Source organism: Nothoprocta perdicaria, unplaced genomic scaffold (assembly GCF_003342845.1).
Source record: "Nothoprocta perdicaria isolate Ctin4 unplaced genomic scaffold, notPer1 scaffold_438, whole genome shotgun sequence".
Taxonomy (NCBI): Eukaryota; Metazoa; Chordata; class Aves; order Tinamiformes; family Tinamidae; genus Nothoprocta; species Nothoprocta perdicaria.
The window spans coordinates 76626-102078 of NW_020455686.1; the positions used below are offsets into that span (position 1 = coordinate 76626).

Here is a 25453-nt window from a genome sequence, read left to right on the forward strand (position 1 = left end):
ATTTCTTATTGTTTTGATCTTAATTTGGTTTCTTTCTGTAAAATTACTGCAACTAAAATGTTAAATGGCACATAGCCTAAATAAATATTATTTGGCCAAAAAGTACCTATTCAAAATACTTGTTCTAAGAAAAGGTTTTTTTCGCATGCAGCTTTCCACCTTGGAGCATCATATTATGTTAAGTCTTGAACAACTTTTTATCCATAAAAACACAGTTCAGAAATCAGAGTATAGCTCTTTCTTACTACTTCTTTTGTTAAAGGATCTCCTTTAAATTACAGTATAAAAGAGTAAAGTTTAGTATGAAAAGAAAATGGCTTGTCTTTAAAATATAAGAATTTGATTGTGAACTATTGTTGCCTGCCAACAATGAGCTAAAAAGGTTAATGGATCATAGATTTGGCAAAGAGCCAAGCTACCTCCTCAATACATTTAACTGTCTTAATGCTTTTTTTCTTTTTTTTTTTTTTTAAATCGGAGCATAAGCTGTTGTCAAATAAAAGTTATATTTTAAAGGTTAGGGGTTTTCCCAGTCTTTTTTTCCCAATTTTTTCCCAGAAACCCAGCAGCAGGGCCGGGGAGCATCCGCCGGGGGCACCATGCGGGAGGCACCGCCTGCAGCCACCCCTCCAGCAAGCCTCTTATTTATTTAATTAATTATTTAGTTGGAAGGGTGGGGAGCGAGAACTCTAGTCGGAGAGATAAAACACACATACGCACACACCCGAAAACTCCTTCCCTCCCGCTCTCCCTCGTTGCGCGGTTATTGGCTGCGCTGCAGGGAGAGGCCGGCGCTGCGGCGGCGCCGTTACAGTGCAAAGCACAAAGCGAGCAACTTTCCATGCTGTGGTGGCTATTTTTGATACTCCTCACGAGAATAAGCTTATTTATTTATTTATTTATTTATCTATTTAGGAGAATAGGTTGCTATTTATTTTTCTCTCCCTGCGATTTTTATAGTAATTATGCGCTGCTTTCTGCTTGCTCTCCCCTCCCCCCTTTAAAAGAAAAAAAAAWAAATAAATAAATAAAATAAAAAAAATAATAAAAAAAAAGGAAATATATACCAGTATACCAATACCAGTAATACCAACACACTGCCCCTTCATGCGGGTCGCTCCGCTTAGGGGGCAGGCGAGCTGAGAGGGGGCCGAGCCGCTTTGCGGGAGCCCCTCGCTCCGCCGGCGGCGCCGAGGCGGCCGGGGCGGCACTGCCCGGCTGCCCTCCTCGCCCCGCGGCTCCTCGCGGCTCCCTGCCCGGCACGGCCGAGCCCCGGCGCGGAGCTCCCGGGCGGCGCAGGGTGGGGGAGCAGCGCGGAGCCCGCCGGGGAGTGGGGCCGAAGGCGGGAAGTAAAGGCAGAGTTTTGGGGGATGCGCTTTTATTGGGGGCGGGGTGGACTTGGGGGGTTAGTGTTATTTATTATTTATTATTTTATCCGCTATTATTTTTATTTAATTATTTGCTATTTTATCCCACCCGCACGGTGCCACCTAGAGGAGGGGGGCGCGCGGCTCCCCCAGCCCCTTCCCCGGCAGCTCCCTCCGCGGCGGGGGTGGGGGGGGGGCGCGGGAGCCGCGGCCGGGGCGGCGGGAGCGGCCGGGCCGCACCTGGCCGCGCTGCCCTGCGCAAGCTGCGCCCCGAGAACCGCGCTCCCCTCGCGTCCCTCCCTCCTGCGCGCAGCAGCGCGCACAGACGCACACACACACACATGCAGGCTCTCAGCGCTCCGCTCTGCCCGGGCTGAGAGCAGCAAAGCCCAGCCCGCCGCGATCCACCTCCCTCCTTCCCTGCATCCCTGCCTCCCTGCATCCCTCCTGCCTCCCTGCCTGCCTCCTGCATCCCGCTGCTGCGCAGGATGCCCGGTGAGTCGCGCCGAGAAGCAGGAGGGCTCGGCGATGGTTTTATAACGGCGGCGCCGGGGGAGGGGGCGCGCAGCGGAGGGGAGGTGACAGCAGCCCGAGCGAGGAGGCGCCGAGGATGCGGGGCTCGCCCGGCGCTCCGCACAAGCGCTCGAGCTGCGCGCCCGCTGCCCGCGGCGGGCTGCGGCGCCGAGGGGACGCGTCCTGCGCGGCCGCGGGCAGCGGAGGGGGCGGGCGCGCTCCGCCCGCCGCTGCGCGGTGAGTACGGGGCTGCGCGGGGCGCGGAGCCGCCGCGGGCGCCCCGCGGGCTGCCCGCCGTGCCCGGGCTGGGCGCGGGCAGCGCAGCGCGGCGGGGCAGAGCGGGGGTCTCGGCGGGCACCTCACCTGGTGCTGCGCGGCGCTGCGCGAGGGGAGGCCGGGCGGTCCCCCGCCTCCCTGCGGGACCGCCGGGGCTGGCAGGGGGCGATGGAGTCCGCGCTGCCCTGACCCGTCCTCATCCTGTCTCTATCCCGGTCCCTGTCCCCCATCTCCATCTCTTACCCATCCCATCCTTATCCTCATCCCATCTTCGTCCCCATCCCATCCGTATCCTGTCCCCGTCCCTGTCCCAGCTGCTTTCCACTGTGCTYTTTAGCTGTAGAGAGCTCATCCCTCAGGGAAGACTTAATCTTCGTGAAATGTTTGCCCTCGAATCAGTGCACACCTCTGCCGGGCTAGCGGTTTGCACTGGGGGAACTCCTCTCGGGTCCATGATCAACTGGGGCTGCCCAATGTCAAAGACACGAGGGCAAGGGGCTTTCTGTTCTCCTAGGATGCCAAGCGTGATTTGTAGGAAACACTTAAAAATAAGAAAGAAAAAAAAAATCTTGCAGTGGATTTTGCTAAATGATTTTAATATTTTCTGCAGTTTTGGAGGCAGCGCTTTGACAATGATATCTTTTTCTCAGTGTATGTGGCACCCTCATTCCCCTGTAGAAGTCAAAGGCAAAACTCACATCGCTTCAAGGAAAGAAGACTCTGGCCAGTGTGGAACATTTTTTTTTTTTTTTTTTTTTTTTTTTTTTTTTTTTTTGGGGTTTTCCAAGCTCAGGCTGTTTTTTTCTCTTTTTTTTTTTTTTTTTTTTTTTTTTTTTTTTGAAGGAGGGGGGCTAAGGAGAAGGCTGGGAAAAGACTAAGTGGCAGAGATGAGTGAAAATAACTCTTTTTATTTTGAAAAAGGAAAAGATAGCTTTTTAACCAATTAGACTTATCTGCATTGTGCCAGAGATATCTTCTAGCTTTTCCAACTTTAAAGTGAAAATGAATCAGAATGATTTTTTGAAATGTTTGATATCAAAATGAAGTCCATTATTTGACTTCTAGGCATTATTAACCAAAAATTAAAGGTGGAATGCTTATGCTTATGCTTTCTAGTGCCTTATGTATATATATTTTTCTTGCTATGAAGTTAGAAATAGAGAAAGCCCAGGTCCGAAGCCCAGTTACAGATGTGAATACTGCTCTCATCGATCTCAGTGGTCTGTGGATCGGGCCCAGAAAGGTTCACTGAGTGATTACCAAAAGAAATGTAGTACAGTCTGTAAGGAAAGGTGTTGCATAAGCATTTAACTCATGAATAGCCTCTCTCTAGGGAGAAAGAAAAGCTAAATGTACATAAATTTCTTATTCAGTTTTTAAGAACTCCCTCACAGCACAGATACAAATAAGAAAGTATGCTTCTAATTAATAATTAAAATACCTATATTCATATGGACTACAGAGAAGATTTTATGCAAAAAGAAAAAATCCATTAGCAAATGGGAGTTCTAGTTCACAGAATATCCTCTGTACAATGCAGTATTTAGATTGGGAGCAGTCAAATATATAATGAAATATCAAATAAAAATATTGATATTCAAATGGGAAGAGAGAGTTCAATTTCTGTAACTTGACTAATCACTTTCAATTGCATAGAGTATCTTAAAAAGGAAAGTGTGAAGATTTTATTTTATTCTATTCCTTTTTCAAGATGAACTGTTGAAGGAACCCCAAAATCTTGTATGCACTCTGCAATTTGACAAGTATCAGAATTATGCCAATACTCTGTGAAACCCATCAATATTAATTTATGATAAAATGTTTGATAGTAAAGGTATTTTTTTCTGAGTTCTTATAATAATTTTATTGGAAAAAAAAGTGTTATTAGGCAACTACATAAAAAAAAGTTTGAGGTGCTACATCTCTCAGTCAATTTCATGTGTAGGCATCTGGCAGAGTTGTCACTGAATTGAATTGCCACTAATATTATTTGATGACAGATTAAGCTATTCATGCTACAAAGGAAAAGGTGTGTGGTGGGAGAAACCTTTAGAACAGGCAAATGCTGCACTGCTTATCTCTTTCCTTTTCCCTTGTAATTGCATATGGAGGACAGACATCTTCTTTAAAGTATTTGGAGAATTCAAATGTTTATACATATATAAAGGAAAAGGATACTTATTTTAAGAGACATTGAATGGAGAAAAATTTTGTTTGAGCTGTTTTATTGCTTCCCCTCTCCTCCACTCTATCTTCTCTTTCTTGCTCATTATGATACCAACAATCTATTTTTTAATGGTGATACTTTCATTCCAAGTCAAATGTAAAGTATGTGTTGATTACTTCCATACTAAGAGTTTGAGGCTGCTTTTTTTTTAAGGTCCAAAGAAATGTTCAATCATCTAATTTGTTTACTTGGATAAGGAGAACCAGCAGGACTAAAAGTGAAGACTCAGATCTTCAGTTTTGTCCTGAGAGCTATTGTTGTGAAATTCTGTATACTTTTCAGTTTGATAGTGGAATAACTCCTCTTCACAYGTGTATATGGAAATATAGCTAGGTATTCTTGTGGATGGTGTCTTTAAAACAAAGAGCATGTTTAGGCTTATGTGTAACTATGAGATTTGTGTGCATAAATCAAGACTTAGATGTATGTCAGGATTGAAGGCAGCCAGATGATTCTCCACTAGATGAGTATGAATATTCTTCACCAACTATTAGTATCTTTTCAAATAACTTGTTTTGTGGAAAAAATGTTTAAAAAATTAAGGTTATTCACTTTAACTCAGATGTCTTGTTTTCAAAGCTACTTTCAATTTGCCGTTCCTTGCAYGACTTTGAAATGTGTAATGTGCTGTTGTATTGCCATGGTTGTTAAGTGKGAGATAGTGAGTGGTTATTGGTCTGGATTATTAAACTTTTAATTATTTTTCATAATATATTCTATTTTTTGTTAGTCCCTAAACACCTATACTAGATACTTATTTAGGAATATGGCCTCCTATTCAACAATTTAAGAACAAAAGCCTCCATTGGAGGTTCAATCAATCAAAATATTGGTTTTAGGTTATACATTGTACATATGGAACCTGGCATGTAAAGCAGATGGCATGTAAAATTATGCATCTCATGTCTGGAGAGCCATGCAATATCTAAATGCAGTGCAATAAGGAAAGAATGCCACAAAAAACTTAAAATATCAATTATTGGCCTATGTCTAATCCCAACTGTGCTTCATTTTATTTTGTGTGTCTTTCATTTTCTCTTACTCAAGTCAGAACCTCTTCCTGCAAAATGTGGTCTTCCTGACAAAAGCACACTGGTTGAAATAGTATGAYCCCAGCTAAGCAAAATGAGGATGGACTTAGAAGGAAAGCTAGTCTGGTTTATTTTCAGAATGCAAATATTTTGCATTTTAAAAYGAAGCAAGAACAGTATTTCTAATTTTTTAAGGAAAATGTCCAAATATTATTTTTTATSAGAATACTATTTTATATATTATTTATGCACTTAGTTTGCCTACTAGTACTTCTTAATAGTACTTCTGGCCTGTTGCACAAATACTGCATTAGCATCACAATCTCTCTTCTACTGTGCATTGTTAGCATAATCACACGGAATATTTATTGCAGAAAGATTTACATCAGCAAAACCCTTAAATAAATATTAGTCTTTAAGCATGTGCTGACTTCAAAGGGACCTCATCAAATGTTGAGAGAGTTTTGTTGAACAGAGATGCTTTCCTMATTAATGACCATGAAGAGTAACAACTTTCCCAAGTTTATTCAAGAGTTTGAATCAGCAGTTATAAAATATTGCCAATATTTGACATCTTTCAAGTTTAACTTTCAGAGGGAAAAAGAAGTCAATTTTTAAATTTCCTTTATTTTTCTTCTCTCTCTCTCTCTCTCTTTTTTTTTTTTTTTAACCTTTTGTATACCTCCTAATTGTGTAAGCCATTAATTGTTTTAAAAAGAATTAAGACACTCTCTAGAGTACAGACACTCTGTGATGGAACTTCTTATCAAAAGGGATGTTTCTAGATAAAATATTTAAGGATAAAATAGATAAAAAAGTGCAAAAAAGCAAATTAGAAATAATACTGAAGGCTAATATTACATAACATACTTAATAACCAATTTTGTAATGTTCAGCCATCTTTCAAGTAGGCAAATTGAAGTGATTCTCTCATGTTTAAACTTCTTAATATCTCCATATATTTGTAGGGTTTCTGAGCTCATATAAATGCTTCGTGCTGCAGAAAACAGTAATTCCTGTACCTTTTATGCACCTCTAGTCCTGAGGCATCTTACTCCTCTGTACACTAGAGAAAATATACTCCTCTCTCTGGGGAGATTAAAATATCATATTTSCTCTGATATGTAACAGAACAATCTCTATCACTATTTTTCTTYTGGGGATGAAAGAACTTTTATCCATTTAAATCACTATAATACAGGCTTGTATTACAATGGCTTGAACAATCTTGACTGCATGGGGTTGTTGAAGTCTCTAAAGGACTGCCATAAATAAAACTATCAAGTTGTTTTATAGCAGATATATTCAGTGATAATAGCATTTTACATTAAAACACAAATCTCCCAAAATCGCTATGAATAACAAAAATGCTTGATGAAAGGACTTCATGATCCGTTTTTAAATCTATATATGCTATTTTTCTTTAAAAGTATATAAAGGATATATTAAAGGGTTAATCCTGTGCAAAACTAGTGGGAATTGAGCCAAGAAATAAGAGATTTGTACTCCACAACAGGTCCTTAAGTTTGTTCAGCAACATGCAAAGTTTCTGCACGTTGAACTTCCATCAAATCCTCCCTTTGCAGCCTGGCATGGCTGCAATGATGACAGCATTAGAAAACTGGCATCTCTTGGGAGGTAAGGCAGTGTACATCAATGGAAATGGATTTACACTGCATCCTGGATTCCGTACAAACAGACAGGTTTGTTTTTATTTTTTATCGTGCCAGATACTACTATCGAAGGCATGGCTTTTGCCAGAAATGCAAACACAAGTGAGTTTGACAAAAGTCTAAATGAAACAGGAAAATGGATGGAAATGGTGGAGATACGGCAACATGAAGTCAAAACATGTAAGGATGAGCTTTTTTTTGAGAGACAGAGGAAAAATATGTTCTTTTATCTTACACATATATCTGTGTATATGTACATGCATAACACATGCATACATACATACATATATATTACATACMTATATATATCACAGTATCAAAAGCTGTATAATTTCCTACTTTGTTACTGTTGGATTTCCTCGTCCCTCATAGAGATTTGCTAGTTGTTCTTTTTTTCTGACTGTGGAGATACAGAAGAAAGATATGACAGCACATAAATAACTGAGAAACGTTAAATTGTTTCCTGAAGGTAAAACAGCAGGGTCCAATGGTTCTCCTGCAGACTGTTTTAAACTCAGGGCTATAAATAATATCCGGTGCTTCAAAACAAAAACAAACCTAAACAACAACCACAAAACCACAAATATGAAGTAACTGAATTTTGTGAAAGGAGAAAACACAATGAAATTTCACATCAYTGTAAAAAGCCAATGTCACATTAAGTCCTGAAAAACAAGAATGTGAAAGATATTTTGCTAGATACAGGTTAGTGTCATCTAAAATCACAGATAAAATCTTCCTGTTAAGACTTCAAAAAGCAACTATAATTTTATATTGAAGAATGAGGGAAGATTATGACTGAATTTAGTGTGAAGCTTTAGGAAAGTGGAAAATGACAGTAGAGCAGAGGAACAAGCTCTTTAACAGGGTAAATAGAAATACCATATTTAACATGATCTTTTGATGCTGGAAAGTCAGTTGACTAGATTGAGTGGAGCTAACTTTGGCATGATATCAGAAGTAGGATTTAGTGAACATTATTATAGATGATTTGCTGCTGTGTGTCTTTACCCTTGAAACTGCCAGAGAAATATAAATAATGGCAGAGGTGGCAGCAAATCTCCATTATTTGTAATTTCATATTCCTGTCTTTTGAAAATGAATTAATATCCAATATAAAGTAAAACAGATTTGCAGGAGGGAAAAAGTTAATCAACACTAAAGTATATTAGCACAGTAAAACAATGTGCCTTTTTTTGTCTGCTATGTGGAAAATAACATTTCCAAATGATGATAYACAAACTGGTTAAAATAATCTGTTTTAATCTTTTTGATAAATAATTGAAAGAGAAAATATGACTGATAAGTTTATTTACCTACGCTAGAGTTTTCACTCAGAGGTAGAAAATATTTGAAGAGAATTAGTTAAGATTCCTACTAGGATTAGGAGATCCTAATTTGCATATACCAAACAATTCTGGTTAAAATACATATTGTAAAGCCTTATTTAAATCCATTCTGTGGTTTCTGATCTCAAGAGGAAGACAAACTACTGAGATTTTGGAAAGGTGAGCTTGTATAACTGTAGAAAATGAAATCCAGTTTTCCACCAGGATCTGCCTAAAATCATAGAGCTGCTGTTTCATTTAAGTGGCTGTGTTTCCAGTGGTTCCTTTGCAACTGCTCCCTCGTTGATCCAAGTAGACAGCATAGGATAATAAGGTGGGAGTTTTTGGAAAGGTGCTTACTAGCGGGCTCTTTACCTACTATTTTATTCCTGAATAGAGCTCATGCATAGAAGAAGGCTTAAGATGGTAATGGAGACAAAAAGAAGAAAGGAAGTGGCAGTTTACGATAACTGAAGCAAATAATGAGTGAGAAATTAGATGTTTCTTTTAATAATTTTAAGAAGTGCTTGTCCTCTTCCTAGACTGGCTTTAGGCTCAGGACCTACATAKTAGAAGACACTTAGTGACCAATCTGAAAGAAACTTAATTAACCTCATCTACTATTTTAGGGATTTAGCTTTTGTTCTTTACATGACTTGACATGTATCAGTGAGTACTGCTTATGGGCAGGACAGCTTGCCTCTGGACTATGGTGCATATCCATACTCTGGATCAATACAGAAGGCAAAGAGTGGTGATACGGATCGAGCCCCTGGGGCGACAGTAGGCAGAGGCTGGCCAGTCACTCCTGTTTACCCCCCAGGGAGGCAGTCTTGAAGGCAACAGATTTGTCAGGGTTTGTCTCTTTTATTCCAGTAATAATGAGAGCTTAATTGAGAACATTTTCTGCTGAAGCCAGTATGCTGCTTTTTAGAAGTGTGATTTCTTTTTTCTATTGCTCTTACGTTTTCCACCCGGACCCTACATTTATGGGAGTAAAATTCAAGGTCTTTCTCTCTAGCCTTGAAGCCAACTAGGCACTCTGTTCACTTCCATGCAGTTAGACTCTCTTAGCCCCAGAGCAAAGGCTGCAGCCAACCTGTCCCTCTGGAATAGTCTCAGGGCTCCGATAACAGCCTAACTGTGCCTATGGAATCCTTTGGGAGACTGCTGTCCAAGCAGCTGAGATCAAAAGAGTGTCAGAGACTGCCCTGACATTTTAAACTTTAGAAAAAAATAGTTCTGGGTCATAGAGCTGTGACCCAACACTATTTAATTCACTGATATAGATGCAGTCTTAGCGTTAATGAAGTCAGTATGTTGGCACTGTATATGTACACATTGCGTATTCACTTTTTCTCTTTAAGTATGAGCTCCATTGATTTAATGGGTGTAACTCCAGCCCAGTGGGAGGTTGTATTGTTTTTACAAACAGTGCTAAAGGGGGTTTAACATTTGTTTGTAAAATCTGCCTAACACAACAGATATACACAGAACAGTGTTCTGAAAGTACTGGAGATTTAAACGTAATAAAAGGTTTTAGGAAATTATAGCTACTTTTTTTTTTTTTTTTTTGACTCACTTTTGAGTAGCTATAGCTACATCTCTTATTGAATGCTGAGGTCAGTTTATCCAGAAATGGCTGTTATAGGAAAGCCACTAGCTATTTATAGTGCAATTGTTTTCAGAAGTTTCTAAAGTATTGAAAAATCCGCTTTAGACATAATAAGGGTACAAGCACCATATCTCAAAGACTCATTACTAACTCTTGCCAGAGAATACAAATGCAGGCAAAATCCTTATTTGGTAGAATATTCAGTCTTCCATGTGTCAGAAGAAATATATATCAATCCTTTTAAGACGTGGTCTCAGAAATCAAACTCCTTTAAGCTTTAAAATGCTGGCACCCTCAGGTAATAGTGAAAACTGYTCTTACACAAATCTATTGGATAGACTTTTAATAAAAAAGTGCATGTCAGTGGACTCATTAATTAATAGAAATAATATTTCAGTCGGTCATGCAGGGAAAACACGTTTTCTTTTAAAGACTCTTAGGTTTCAATTTTGTTTTTTAGAACAGTTGTATAAGAGTTCTCATCTGCAGCATCTACAAGTCATGACATCATCTCTTTGTTCCTGCTTTATTGGAGGGCTAGTGCAAGAGCTTTAGGACTGTTTCACAAACCCCAAAATATGAAAATTAGTTGTTTTTAAAACCTGGGTGTGAGTAAATTACAATGTGTTTTTTGAAGCCTAGAAGAGTTTCTGTTTTTCACTCTAATCTTTCTATGGCTACATATGCAAATTAAAGTTTCCGAGMAGTCAGATAATAGTTTATTACTGGTGGTGCAATAGTTACCCTCAGATATCCTGACCCCTAGATGTATGATGAGAATCTCAGGGGGAAGGTCATGAAGCTCCAGTGCACTTTCCAGACGATGCTTTCATTTTGGACTCCTTCAGATAACATTAGTTTAATACCCCTGGTGGTTYGGAATTGAGAGAGAGCAAATCTAAATCTTTTTACTAATTCTACCTCTTAATTGATGCTTTTAGGATTGTATCTCTCAGGAGAGCAGCAAAGACTCTGACTTTACCATTGCTTAGACATAAATATAAATAGCCTGATGGACCCAACCTACAAAATTTGGATCTCAATTTGATCAAYAGTCAATTTTCAAGTACTAGATTCAATATTCAGTAGGATCTTGATCCACAGAAATGTAGAGATCTTTGTAGAAACTTAGTACTTAACAAAGTGTACCAGGATTTTGAGWTGAACTTTGTTTTAGAATCTGGAATTATCTACTAGAAATTTATTTTATTTACTAATAGTGATCACTGAGTTCCTTAAAAGTCTTCAGGCTTTGATAATGATGTGTAATATGCTATTACAAAAAAATATTAAAGCATAGCATCTTAGCAATATATTTAAAAAAAAAGCTTGGAAAAAATCTGAGAAAGATGTTGGATAAACATCTATGATATACCTATAGACATAGTTTTATTCTTAATTATATATTGTGTAAACTCTCACAATATATATTTTATCAGTTAGTACGCACTGTAATGATCAARTATAAATAATTGTATTTTAAAGAGTTTAACTTCTTTCTAAGGGCAACTTAAAAAGGAATAGTTACATAAATATCTATAAAACTGACCTGAAGTTTTGGTGCACAGCTGAAGTACGTCTGCAAACTACAACTGTAATTCATATGCTAAGAAGTTCTTCATATCTTACTGCAACACTTCGTGTGTCTATGTCTTTATTTCTCTCCCTTCCATTTGGCTTGACAGCATAAGGTACTTTGGATATGGTTTAGTAAGCATAGTGTTGTTGGGTTTATGGTTGGACTTGTTGATCTTGAAGCTCTTTTCCAATTCTAATGATTCTATGATTCTGTGATAGCTTTCAGTTCATGAATATGAGTCATGAAGACTCAGATAAAAGGAACACTTACTAAGGAGCTGATAATAGATACGAAAGTAGGAACCATTCTCAAATCTGGAGATAGCTTCACTTGTGACAGTGGTGACCTGCCCATGGGGCTGCTTCTGCAAGCATGTGGCACATTGCTGCAACAGCTTTCCATCCTGCCCATGACCACTGCTCCCTCAAAAGTGAGGCTTCCCATTGATGGATAGCTCAAGGAATCCCTCTATCACACACTTGCTTCCTGTGGTAGGTTCCTAAAAGGCATTTTAATCTGCTGGCATTTTCGTTTGTAGACCTCAGGGGTGAGGTTGAAAAATTACACTAATGCTGAACTTACTCTAGTGTTCTAGACACTGTTCTGAATTTTAAATAAGCATCCTCAGAAGGCCAAACTTTTCAAAAATTATCTTCAAGTGTCCAAACAAAATTTTGAGCTCAATTGAGTGAAGAGTACATTGATTTGTAAATATATAGGTCTCAGATTTGTAAATATGTAGGGTTGATGTCTGCATCTATATATATCAGCCTTTATTTAAGTTTCCATAATGTAAGTATCTGGCCTGTAGATTACTGATTATTTGACTTCCAAAATATTGCAGTGTTGGTTTTGTATTTAACTGCATATTCAAAACTATAGACTTACTTTTAAACATATAGAAAAAAAGAATCCTTCTATTACTTCCAATTGGGCAAAGTAAAAGCTATGGTTTCTGTTACACCAAACAACGTAATTCCTTAATAGATCCCATACATTTATAYAAAGAAGAAACAGGATTACCACCCTCCTTGTCTTAAGAAAAGAGTTTATGCCTTTTAAATGTCACTTTTRTAGAATTTGTTGCTATTCCTTGTGCTCTACCTTATATTACAGTACAGCAATTCCCATGCACCCCACCTGGTGTTTTATTGCTTCTCTCTCTCTCTTCTGCTGATGCCTCCTGTATTCCAAAATCCAGCCTGCTGATCCTGGCCAGTGCAGCTTGGCCCATCCAGCTTCTACATCAGGTCCTGTCCCTCAGCCTCCACTCTGACCTTGTCCTCACACTACAATTCTGTGCAAACTGCGGATTGTGGTGGGCATCTGGCCATGGACTTGAACCAGCTTTTGGGCACAAAATAAACCCCACTGCTTCCAGGCATGGATTGCAACCCGTTAGCCATCTGTTCTGCTGGGCTGTCAGGAATAAGGGCTACTTGCTGTTTAGCAAAGCCTAGAGCAATGACACCTTTCTGGTTTTGCTGTCTCTGAACTCTGTTTTGCAAGTAGCCTTAAAGGCATGCTAAATTCAACATTTTTTGCATCAAAATCAAAATTTGAGAAGTTTAGAACAGCTCACAGCACATCAGCTTCAGTGGAGTTGTTGTTCCAGTTTGGGAGGGGGCCTTTTTTTGCCAGAGGGAAAGGAGAGAGGAGCTCAATGTATTCCCTGTTCTACCAGCTGCCACCACATGTATTCATCTCCCCTCCAAGGAACCGTGAGTCCCGATCCACACAGCTCACTCTGGTGAGGCAGAATGACATCTTCCATGATAGGTGGTGAATCCAAGGTTCCGACTGCTTGTTTTTATCATATCTAATGATGAATGCCAAAGAAGATGTACTTCACTGTTCGGCTTTCAGGAGCGCAGTGGAATAAAGAGCTGAGGATGGCTGCTGCTATGAAATCTTGCAATATGCTGAGTATCTACACTGTAAAGAAAAATTAAAAAACATATGTTTTACATCTATTCGTCTATTCTCCCTTGGACAAAACTTAACTTGGATATATATCCAAGCTTTTATCAGTTAGCAAAGGTTTACCACATTCTTCCTCTCCCGCTACAACAACATATCTTCTTTTGAGATTGACAGCAAGCTGTGCCTGGCAGTGACATCTGCAAGCTATTCTTTCTGGGACTGAATGGTTGCTTTTGTGCTAGATGTGTGTTGCATAATATAGCAGTTCTGCTCTTTGGCAAGCCTTGCTTCAGAGGGTTTATTTTATCCTAGTGCCCGTCCAAAACCAGAGGCTTCTTAGCAAAGTCACTTATAGTGACTTTGAGTAACTGTTAGGAGCTGWGGTAGTGTGGTGGTCCTGATTCTTTGTACAGGCCTTTAAGAGTAGAACAGAAGGAAATGAACATTTTAAAGCTTCACAGGTAGTCCATTACTAGAGTCCACAAAACACTTCTGTCAATATCTATAGGTATGTGATGTATAGATGATGTAAAGTTGCATCAGGAAAACTCCACATCTTTTGAAATCTAGACTTCTATTTCAAGAGTTCTGGTTCTTGATGAGTTGGAGTTCTTGTGAGAAGAGAGTCCTCTGGGTCAGACTAGTCTGCTTAATTAGTGCTCTACTTAATTAGTTTTTTTATAAGAAAAWAAAAAAGGATCTAGATGGCATTTCATTGCATTTTTCTTCCTTTTGGAAGATATAGTAAAATATGCATTACAGCTACCCCTTTTGGTGAACTGAAAACACGGTTATTATCCAACAGATTCAGGTCTTAAATAATGAAATACTGTATTATCTCCTTTCATCATGCTAAATGATCTATCTTAGTTCATTTAGATGAAGAATGACCTATGCTTTCTTAGCTTTCTTCCCTCCTACAATTTGACACAGGATTTCAATGTCACAGGAGGAAAATAACAACATTACATCTATGCAAAAATAATCTCCTTTATCATATGTCATTCTCAGTAACATCACACTTTCACCCTTTTCCAAATTAGATGACAGATTAATAAATTGGTGTTTGTTCAAGTAATAATGAAAAACATGTGCCTACTTAACATACTCATGCCCTCCCTGTAATTGAAATTTGCAAATATTAATGAGATTATTCCACTCTTCTGTCAATAAATATTGTGAACTGAATTAATTTAAGCATAGATCTTGAGATTTCTTTAGACAGATTTTGCTTCATCACTTTGAAGATTTCATAATGATTGTAACAGACTCTGACTACCTTTTTTAATTAACTCAAGTCTTCTTAAACTTTACATAACATGTCAGTGAACATAAAGTCTAAAATTATGGCATATGTAAACAGACAGGTAGTATACACACTGACACAAATGCTACTTATGAAGAGTAGCCAGTCTTTGAGCTTGTAGTTGCTTCCCTGTTGGAAAATATATAAATTAATAAATAAAATGAAGGGAATCTAGATCTAGCTCACATGCAATTTTCTCCTGAGTGAATATATATGACTCTCCTGGAGAGAGGTCAAATAGCATGCAGTTCTTTCTCTGGGAGACAAAGCTCAAAGGTCCTTCCCAGTGCCCATGAGGCAACCTTGCAATAATAATTGACTATATGAATAATAAACTCTACAGTTGTCTTTGCAAAGCTGCTTCTGCCCAATCTCATCCTCTGAACAGATTCTTGTACAGCCCAAACTGAGGGCTTCCTTGTAAACCTGCTGAGACTAGAAGCACGAAGTCTGTATGTAATAGCACCACTTTGTGACATCTACCCTAAAAATGCCATCGTTAGGTTGTCTGTAACTTCCTTAGTTGTGCTTAATATCTGTGAGAAGTCTAACCTCAGTTTGGAAGGGGTTATAATTTTCTGAAAATGTCACTGTACTGAAATTTCCCTGATGAGCCTATTACTTTAGGTGCCTGGAAAGTTCAAGGAAAATTATTTCTCTTTTAACTACAAGAAAACTGCAAGAAAACATTAAGAATCAAAAGACTTGAATATTTTTAACATCCATGCAAAATGAAAATTCCAGGGTTGTAAAAGGCAAAACTACTGCCCAAATAAATCCTAATTCCTCAGATACTGACGTTTGTTTGAGTTACAATTTTTCAAAAACTGTATAGTTTTGTATAGTGCATGTRTATGTCCTATGCATCAGATTTTTCTCTAGAACCACATATATTTTTAAGTCTCTGTATATTTTTGCAATTATTTGAAATATATCGAATATTCAACAGAATGAGAGGAATCTACTCTCTGCTGTATTTGGTATGAGGGATGTTCTAATGTGCTTTTTCTCCTTTGCACTGAAGAAGAATACCGTCCTGTGGATTGCTTGGAGAAAACGAGATAGTTCATATTTGAGATAGGCAATCAAGTGGCACTATCTAATTCACASCCAGCATATTCCAAAATGAGAAATATTTTTTTTGGTTATTTGTTAACTTCTTCTCGTGTTTTTCTTTAAAATAATATAAGATAATCTGGTAAAAATCCTGATACAAATACATACAATAAGCAAAAAATAAATCTATCTTGTACAAAAACTTATACTTAGCAAAAATAACTTGTTTTTGTTTTCCTTTCTTGCTTGCTTCCTTCTTTACTTCTTCTTGCTTTCTCTCTCTCTCTCTCTCTCTCTCTTTCCTTTTTACTTTTAAAGAAAAACACATAGCATCTGACATTTCACTGGTCCTATCTTTTCTATTTAAATAAAAGCAGAAAATTTGAAAAAGTTAAGCCTGTAGCTTTGACCACCAGAAAGAAAACTTTTTAAAAATGTAAGTGCAATTATGTCTTCTCTGCAGAGATGGTGATTGGCACCTGCATTTTACAACCAGACATAGTCTAATTTTAGGTGTGAATAGTCACATTGCAAAGCTATCACCAATTCTACCTGCATTGTGCCTGAATTCTCCTTTGGATGCCCTTTCTCAGTGTCCAAGGATTTTGGTTCCATACTCAAGGGCCTGAAGACTTCATAAAACTGAGCTGTTCCATATATATTTTCCAATTAATTAAGCATGTCCTTCTATGCCATAGGAGGCTTTCTAAGAAATACAAGATAAAGGGAATTTAAATATGTAATGAGAAAATAATCAGTGTATTATCATTCAGCTAGTTTTCCTGGAGATAATAATTCATAAAATCATGTTGTGACTTTCAGTATTATCTCAAAATTGCTTTCAAATTAAGGATAAATCTCTAGCACATTCACTGAATTTTCCGAAAATTACATTTGTCATAATTTTAGTTTGAATTAAAGAATTATTCTTAAAAAGATCTGTTTTTATTTAAATTTCATTATTTTTTGAGGCATAAAGAATAATTTATTTTTTAAGAAATATATTCAGAAATAAGAGCACATACCATTATCTGCCATGCTAAAGATTCCTGGTGCTTTTGTTCTTCCTGTTAGCTTATAAAAATTGACACTATGTGTTTTTAATTGAACTGGTATTCAGAAAATTATCACAGTTTTCTCTGTATGTTTCATATGAGCATGTCCCTGGCCCCTACCAGCGTGAACATCCTTAAGTGACCTTAAATGTGGCCTTTTGCTTCCTTCACATATACAAACCAATTTATGCACAGGCATATATTACTTTTCAATATAAGTTGAGTTTCAGAAAGATGTTCAACTACTGCTACTTTAATATTGAATACTACTTTTAATACGATATCTTTAAGTGTTTCCAGTGTATAAGTTGGAATAAAGACTTTTAGACTTTCCTATCATTATTGGAATAAAGACTTTTAGACCTTCCTATCATTACAGCTCATTACTTTGTACATCCCGTTTGAATGTGCATTTGAAAAAAACAGGTTATCGTTCCACTGAATTATTATTTTCATCTCTTTTATATATCTGTACATTTTACTTCTTCAAAATGTGTGCTGTTCCCTGGAATTTATAAGCAGACACAAGATGCCTAATAGGACTGAAAGTGTGCCAATATTCAGTTAAAATTGCCACTACTTCACTAGTAGGAGGGAAATGTCTGTACTCAAAATAGTCATCATCTTCCCTCATTTTTTAATATGAGGGAAAAGTTCCTTCATATTGAGAGGGAAGAATGAGGGAATATGACTACAGCCACAGGCTTCCCTCTCATACAATAGACACTGTTGCATTAAAATGTCTCACACACCTATCAGTTGAAGATGCAACCAGTTATTGGAACAGAGCAACTATATTGGACATTACACCATAATTAGACCAAATGATGTCTCTCAACAACAAGGAAGATGGATATTTTAAATATTCTCTCACTATGATTTAAAATATATATATATATCTTTTTAAGAAAAAAATAAGAAAAAAAAAAAAAAGGAAACTTGTCATATCCAACCTTGCAGACTCCTATTTTCTTCAGGTTATTTCTTGCATCTAACAAGAGAAAAAAATGCTACAAGAATAACATGCTGCATATTCTTTTCCCAGGCTGATGTTAAGAGCACAGTCCAATGATTAGAGCACTGATATAGCTAAATATAGAAACTGTTTCTTAGTTTTTGGAAGACATTGAAATATGAAGATTTCATCTGTTGTGTAAAACTTAGAGTTTCTGCAGTGTCACTAGCAGTCATTGCATGTATAAGTGTAGGTAAAGGTAAAGTCTAGGTTAAAATGCACAGACTTCTTTATAAGTTTGTGGCAGAATCTAACCCCAAAGGGTTGCTTACGTTGAAAATTAAAATGTGTTTCTGTATGGTTAAGTTATAGTTACTATAATGAGGTAAACTATTGAGTAGAGTCTCTCTATTATATTCATAATTCTGAAGCATGTGCTTCTTTCATGGTGTACCTTGTTGTCACTCTTCTTAATGTTGGAAGAGACAACGCCTGTAAAGAACTGTAGACCATCCTGATGCATTGCTTTTGAGGATAACAGCAGAAAGAAATGACTGCAGACACCTTTTTTTTTTTTTTTTTTTTTTTTCCCAGAAATGCCTAGCCAAGATATCTGTAACATCTTTTCTTACTACTTTCTTTCCTCTCAGTCTTGTTAGTTTGCATGTTTGCATGCACTGAGTTTAAACCACTGTTTGCCCAGGGCCAGGGTCCCCTCTGTGCACCTGCACAGAATARCAAGAGAATCACCAGAGCTGCAGCTAAAAGTAAAGGATGCCCTGGGTTAGCACAGCCATGACCCGTGGACAAATACCTGTGGTGGACCCCACTGCTTGGGGCACAGCTGTGAAGATATGCAGGCAAGGAGGAGGGTGGATGTTTTCTGAGGATGMCAGGAGGAGTCACTGAAGAGCTGACTTTGATGCCAGGCTCCCCTTGTGTCATTTCGTCCAGTGTTTTGTGATCTGAGATGGGCCCCACATGAGGTGACAATGTGAGAACATGCTGAGCTTGGTGCAGTCACAGTTCCCCAACCAGCAGCATTTGAACTGATGTGACRTTCCTTGTACTGCAGAGTAGGCATCCCTCTGAGATTCCCAGGTAGGGCAAATTTTCAACAGCAGCTTTGGTAGCTAATTAGCACAATCCATTCTTTGACATGTGGCTCAGTCATTAGATGATRAAAAATCTTATTTGCATATTTTCCACCTGTGGCCTATTTTTCTACCAGTCTAGGTTCTCTGAAAGTATAACATAAWGCCTGGCTTTCCCAGGGTCCTTGTATGTTTGAAGGAGTGCTATTTAAAGAGCTCCAATTTTAGGCTATTAAGACCCAAACCAAACACCTCCCACTTTTTAAACCATATCAAGTACGGAGTTTTTACCTTRTTTTTCCTTAAGTCCTCTTTCCCAGGAGAAATTCTGGGTAGTCTGTATACAATAGAAGAAGAATAAAAGCATACCAGCCTGATATAAGTGATATTTGCATTCTATTGACACTGAATATAAAGAGAAGATAAAGTATATTTCATCRTCWAAAAAAAGGAAAAAAGAAAAAGGGAAAGGAAAAGACCAATAAAAAGACTAGGAAAGTTAATATTCTTCTCATTACCTTGCTGGCATTTATCTTAAGTTGCTATAAAATATTCTAAGGTCTTGCAGGTGGTTAGCTGTTGAGTCCTTTTTTGTTTGGAAAACTTTGGCCTTTAATTTCATTTACATATTTAGAACTCTTCTGCAATTACCWTAGAATCATAGAATGTTTAAGGTTTGAAGGGACCTCCAGAGGTCATCTAGTCCAACACCCTGCTCACACAGGGTCACCTAGAGCATGGGCACAGGGTTGCATCCAAGTGGGTTTTAAAGATCTCCAGAGAAGGAGACTCCACAACCCGCCTCAGCAGCCTGTTCCAGGGCTCTGTCACCCTCACTGTTACGAAATGTTTTCTTAAGTTCCTGTGGAACTTTTGGTGCTTCAATTTGCRGCCATTTCCTCTAGTCCTATCGCTGGCCACCACTTCAAAGAGGCTGGCCCCATCTTCCTCACTCGATCTTTTAAGGTATTTATAGGCACTGATCAGATCCCCTCTCAGCCTTCTCTTCTTCAGGCTGAACAGGCCTAGGTAATTATGCACAGGTAATTGATACTCATACTAAATCTTGACAGTAACTAGGTTTGAAAGTTGGCACTTGAGTTTAAAAGAAGGAGGAAAAGATAAAAAAAAAATGTCTTTTTGAGGTATTAACACATTTTCAAATCATGCAAAACAAACCAGCCCCAAATTGTGTATTTCTCACAGTCATCTGTACACTGAGTCATTTCCAATTTACAGTGAGGTATCTTTCATTTCCCACAGATGTTTACTTTGCATGCATTTAAAAAAAAAAGTGCAAGTCTGTTTTCTTTGCTAGTCTTCCTCACCCTCTATAATGACTGCTGCCTTTTTTTTGCTTACTGGACTAGCAAAAACTCTTGATGATTATGTCACTGAGAAAGAACAAAGCGCCTGGTTCATGAATGTTACTGAAAAATGCTACTGTGTTTTTTACTTTCCTATGCATTTCACAGCTACAAATAAGCCACTATGATGGACTGCAACCTTCTAGTTACAGTTACCATTTTGTCGTTAACATCTTCACAGTTTTTTTGCCATGGGATTTGTATATTAGCTGCATATAAATAAAGAGATCTGATAATTCACTCAGCTCAGAAATTAGAAGTAAAAAATTTTTTCCAGACCAGAGATTGAGGGTAGACCTGAATCCAGACCAGCCACAAAATAGCTTATCTTTCAGGCTGTCAGCAGAACAACTTCAGCAGCTCACTAGGGAACTAGATAGCCTGGGGACTCCTCGGACATTCAAAAGTATTTTGTTTTTGATTTTGTCATACATGAATGTACTGACTTTAAAAAACTAAATACATTTTGAACAGTTCCCTTTGTCTAAAAATCCTCTTAGACGCARGCAGATTTTTTAATTAAGTATTAATTTTGTAATTCATGTATAACTTTCCATAATCATGTAGATGTACATTCTAATTAACRGTGTAGAAATCAAATTCTGTTAATCTGTGACATACCATTAAATCTGATATTTTAACCATGATGAACTATAATTAGATGAAATATAATTAGATCAAAATAGTGTCCTGAACATTTGGTATAAATGCAAAAAAATATATGGCTGCTTACATATACATCATAATGATAAAATTATTACAAAAAGAAAATAGAYTAGTGTATTCTAGGTTGGCTTAGCAATATTCCTCAGAACATAACAGGAATAATTTAAAAGGAGGCTTCCATCAGTTTTATCCACATTGTGCATAATGAGACTGTCAGATTTAATTGTTGCTATACTAATTTTGGCTCCCTTAATAATCCTTTTGTATTGTGTAATCTGTTCACTTTCTTTTTTTTACAATGATGAGAAGTGTTGAGTAATTGTTGGTTGCACTAACAACTTACCTGTATAATAGAAGAGATTTCAAAAACAGCCACATCTTTCAGTAGTATAATTTGAGAAATCTTATTAAATCTTCCCCAAAATCAGAAGACGYTGTAATCAGGGACCCTTATATTAATCTTGCAACTTGTCTTTTTAAATAAAGTATAAGCATTTAAGAGTCCACATAACAAATGGCAAAAAAAAATAAAATATTAGGAAGGCTGCAAAATCAAGCATTAAAATGTTAGGAAGTGTCACAATAAGGGCACTTTGCTTTCAACCCTCTTATGTGGATACATTATGATTCAGGCTTTAATTACATGAACAGATAATACTTTTTCTGAAGAAATTTTGCCTCATTCAGTCCAATGATTAGAGTAGCCTCTCTAATGAGCAACATTTCAGTATTTTTTTTTTCTTTTTATTGTTTACTGAGTGAATCCATGCTTCATTCACTTTGTGTTGTCAAAACCTTAATTTGAAGAAGGATATTCAGATTTTCTCTTTGGCATTTTCCAGTGTTCATCTTTAAAATATGCAAATAATTCACTAATTTAATTAATTAACTTTCATGAATTCTGAAGAGGAAACAGGATATTGTTATCACCAGCTTCAAAGTTCAGGATCAAAACCTGGGAGCTGAATATAAGAATATAGTTGGTATAAGAATACCAACTAATTTTTATTGTTCAGCTTCAAACTCTGCAATGGAGATATGAAGAGCTCAGAGGAAAAAAAAAGAAAGGAGGGGTTGGAGAAGAATGGCTGGATCCCTTTATGTAAGTAAAATAAAACTCTTGCCAGGAATATTCTAGGTGCTCAAATTTCTCTAGAGCAAGACTCATTCAAGCAAATTCCTGATATTTATAATTAAAATTAAACAGTTGATTTGACCTCTTTTGCTAAAACAGAAAACTCAAAGCTCCAACAATTGAAACAGGGAATCCTGGCAGGATGCATGCGTTGGAAAAGAGAATGGCAAAAGAGAATGGTACTTCTCTAATTCATGAAGTCATAACCAAGTTAGAAAGTTAGACTGGATGGATATACACGTAGGATTATATATTAGGCTATAAAAATTTCAATTTTTTTTTTGTGTTATATTTAATTGTTTGTTTTACGAGGATCCAGAAAAGTCCTAARCAGCATTTGTCATAAGATCTTATAAATATCTAGAGATCTAGCAATATGAAAGATAGATAGTTAACATAGCCCTATCCACTCCAAAAGTTTTAATGTGAAAGAATCCTTTATTATTCTGTATTATCAATTTCAAGTTATTATTGAATCATGATGTGGTTAGAGAATCTAAAAAAATCCCAAATCTTCTGAGCAGTTGTTTCTAACATTGCATTTTTGCTTTCTTCTAAGCAACTATTCAAACAATATCCTAAACTGGAATTTCCTTTTGCTTTTACTTGGGCATTACTATGATGCAAATGCATCATAGAAAAGATGTATTATAGTACTTTTTACAAAACTACTGTGGTGTCCTGKCTATGCTAGGACATGTTAGTTAATTAATATCTATGCAAACTTTCTCAAAAAATTCRAATGAAAATACTGTTTTTATTTAAACTTCTAACAAATGTATTATGGCTTGCACMTAAAGAATGGCTGATATATGCCTTCCAGAAATAGATATTTCTTCTTGCATTTCTTATTGCAGTTAAATTTGATAAAGTGTTTTCAACTTTGAGGATAGAAGAATAGTAGTAGAAGTGCAATGTTGGTAAGTCATAAGAAACTGTTTGGATATTCAGAACGGTGCATATCTGTTGGATAGATTAGGTCTCTCCTGGTGGATTCAACTCTGTGTAAGAGACCAAAACTTAAATGAAAAATGAGTTGGTACAGCAATGTGACAGTGTTACCTTGTAAAGATGAAATGTGATTCCTATGACCTTACCGACCCCTGTGAGGACAGGAGGAATTCAAGTGCTTGAGCACAGATGTGCTGGCAATGTTTAAGTGCTGCTCTCAGCTCAGAAGGAGAAGAGATACTGCACACTCTACACTGAATGACTCAGGTAGCCCAGCCTGTGCAGATTGGAGCATCTGCTACTCCCTTTGAAAAGTTGCTGCAATACCTTCACCGCAAGCTCTCTGTCCTGCCTGATTCCTACATATGTGTAGGAACACATTATACAGCTGTTTGCACATCATACAGCTGTGTTTACGAGTCAACAAAGGATAGATATTCCTTCATGGAAGAGGTTCTTTCTCTCCCTTCAGTCTCTTACAAAATAAATACTCAGTAATTCTACCAATGCTGAAGCAGAACATTTTATTCAAATTTATTGAGTCTTTTTCTGTGACGTGTAGGGAGGGCATCTGTGGAAAGATCTGAGGGTCTTCAACCAAAGAACTAGTGAATTCACTTGGGCTAGGTTCTGTTGATGTGTTTTTGAGATTTCTGATATATTCTTGAGATTCTAAAATGTCAGCCATGCCATAACAAAGACATACCATGTATTTGTGAATTGCATAGTATTGCAAATGAGAATAACTAGGGACAACTTGATGGAATTAAGATGGAGAGAAAAATAGGAGCTAAGGACTTGTCTTGCTCTATCATGAGCAAAATTTGAGCAGACTTAACCTGGAAAGCTGTCAGTTAGCCTTTAAGAAAGATTCTTTCCCTTACTCCCGCCATGSTTCCATGCTTGAACTTCTGTAGCCTTCCTGAGGATACTGGGGACACAGGAATCAAATATCATAAAGAGAAAAATGATCCTGAATTTTACTAACACCTGAATTTTACTAACACATTCATTTTACCTGAATCAGTCTCCAGATGCTAAGTGCTAGTGTTAAATCAGCATTGCATAATCCCAGGGAAGCTCAGAGCTTCACTTGCTTTAGCTCAGGCAATTAAACGGCTGGTCCTTGGCCATTCCTCCTCTTCACAGAGTGCTCTCTAAGGAGACTGCAAAAGCGTCTCACTGAGAGAAAGGATTTGAAGACAGAATCTTGTTATAAAAAAGAAGTAAGATAAGAAAGGTAGGAGGCCATTACGCAGCAGTTTAGCACAGCTCACTAAGGGCTAATTGCTTCTCTCCTTGGAGAATGAAAGCAAGCAGGAAATGGAATCATTCAGGAGGTGTAGCACAGCACTTCTTGTTTGGAACTTGGAGTGTTCTTTGTGTCCCTAGAGTAGACAGGAGTAAGCCTCTGAGGGCTGAAGTTAAAGCAAAGCTTCAATGCTACCACATGCAGGCTCATTTGCACACCCGAGGGTTAGTAGGGAGAAGGAGAGACTCCCAACTTATCGTCTTCCCAAATTCTAACAACATTCATCCAAAAGTTTAATGATGTTATGAACCTTGAAGATATAGTTTGTTTGTTTGTCTTTTTTTTTTCTTCAGGATGAGAATTTTGAGAAACTCAAATGTTTTATTCCTTGTGGTTACCTAGAAATACTTTGACTCAGAAAAGCTAAGAAAGGTGTTTATCAGATGATATTGCTCTTTGAAAGGATTTTTCACTTAGTGTAGTTGTCATGAATCTTTATCTGATGAAGAAGAGGAAGCGATATATTCCTCCAATGTAGGCATAAGGAATTTATGTCATCATCTCATGTTACAGTTACCAAGGTGGCTGAGCCTCTTGAAAAGTTTGGATAGGCAGTGAGTACAATTAATGAGAAGAGTCCTGCCCAGATTTATTAAGAATGTGCAGGGCCTGACTGCAGAACACGATGCATAGGAGGGCTTGAATATTCAGCAGTGTGGTGACTACACAGGGGCCTCTCATTCAGGTCACAGAACCGGTATGACTGACATGAGAAATAATATATAAGAACAGGACTCTGCCACTGGAATCCTACTCTGCCAGAGTCCCTGATGGGTCCGAAGCCAGCTGTACAATTTAGGGATGCCTGTCACAAGATATAAAATTCAAAAAGACCAATTCTAGCTCCATGACACACCTCACTCCTCTCTCTTCTGTTTAGGAGAGAATATAGTTATCTGGGTCATATGTTGCCATATATATAGGAAATGAGCTGTGACTGCTAACATTTTCTTGCTATATACCCAATGTCTAACAATGAGTGATTTCTTTTCTGGTGTTTTAAGTTTGGAGGAATTCACCTCCC

The 25453-nt window shown here is 37.7% G+C and overlaps 1 protein-coding gene across 2 annotated transcripts in view; it reads left to right on the plus strand.

Annotated features, from left to right (window-relative positions):
* Positions 1–1836: 1836 nt before the first annotated feature.
* The window catches only part of HS3ST5 (heparan sulfate-glucosamine 3-sulfotransferase 5), a 179959-nt gene continuing 156342 nt past the window's right edge, over positions 1837–25453 (plus strand). The window contains exon 1 of one of the 2 annotated variants that reach the window (XM_026046337.1): positions 1837–1862. The gene's annotated coding sequence lies outside the window, so the exon portion shown is untranslated. Of the gene's footprint in view, positions 1863–2072; positions 2118–25453 lie in introns of those variants that run through there. The other variant, XM_026046333.1, reaches the window with a different exon arrangement.